General features: G+C 47.3%; 1 pseudogene; it reads left to right on the top strand.

Moving 5' to 3' along the window:
* Positions 1-414: 414 nt before the first annotated feature.
* On the top strand, positions 415-524 carry LOC116553583 (annotated as a pseudogene).
* Positions 525-1,017: the final 493 nt, after the last annotated feature.

Here is a 1,017-nt window from a genome sequence, read left to right as displayed (position 1 = left end):
CCAGATTGGAGTGCAGCGGCACAATCTCAGCTTACTGCAACCTCTGCCTCCCAGGTTCAAGTGATTCTCATGCTTCAGCCTCCTGAGTAGCTGGGACTAATGTGTGCACCACCACACCAGGTTAATTTTTGTATTTTTAGTAGAGACAGGGTTTCACCATGTTGGCCAGGCTGGTCTCAAACTCCTGGCCCCAAGGGATCTACCTGCCTTGGCCTCCCAGAGTGCTGGGATTAGAGGCATGAGCCACTGTCCCCGAGGGCCATTTCAACTTTTTAAAAATGTAAAGCATTTTGAGAATCCATGGTGAAAGGATTGCTTGGGAACAGGAGTTTGAGGCTATAGTGAGTTGTGATCGCTCTACAGCACTTCATTCAGGGCAAGAGAGTGAGACTCTGTATTAGAAAAAACACAGAAATTCTTCTGCAGCTTGTAAGAATGTTGAAAAGGTATTCATGGTCATGTGGAAGATGCGCCTCCCTCCAGCCTTGTTACAATGCGGACCTTAGCACTTTACCCATCTGATGATCCAATGAGCAGGGGGAAAAAAAGTAAAAATTAGGCCAGGCGCGGTGGCTCATGCCTGTAATCCCAACACTTTGGGAGGCTGAGGCGGGTGGATCACAAGGTCAGGAGTTTGAGACCAGCTTGGCCAACATGGTGAAACCCCATCTCTACTAAAAATACAAAAACTAGCCAGGCATGGTTGCAGGCGCCTGTAATCCCAGCTACTCTGGAGGCTGAGGCAGGAGAATCGCTTGAACCCCAGGGGGAGGAGGTTGCAGTGACCTGAGATTGTACCACTTCACTCCAGCCTGAGCAACAAGAGCAAAACTCTGTCTCAAAAAAAAGAAAAAAAAGTAAAAACTATTCTTAACAAACCTCTGGAGCAGAAGAATTTCAAATAGTTTACACAGATAGTCTGCCCTCAAGCAGAGTCGCGTAACTCCCCACTCCTTAAACGTGAGCTGGCATAAAGACTTCCTTCCAAAGATTACAGTGTGGAAAGGGAGAAAAATG

Source organism: Sapajus apella, unplaced genomic scaffold (assembly GCF_009761245.1).
Source record: "Sapajus apella isolate SASKATOON/1434 unplaced genomic scaffold, GSC_monkey_1.0 scaffold12, whole genome shotgun sequence".
NCBI lineage: Eukaryota > Metazoa > Chordata > Mammalia > Primates > Cebidae > Sapajus > Sapajus apella.
Note: the sequence above shows the minus strand (reverse complement) of the source record. Positions and strands in the feature narration are given on the sequence as shown.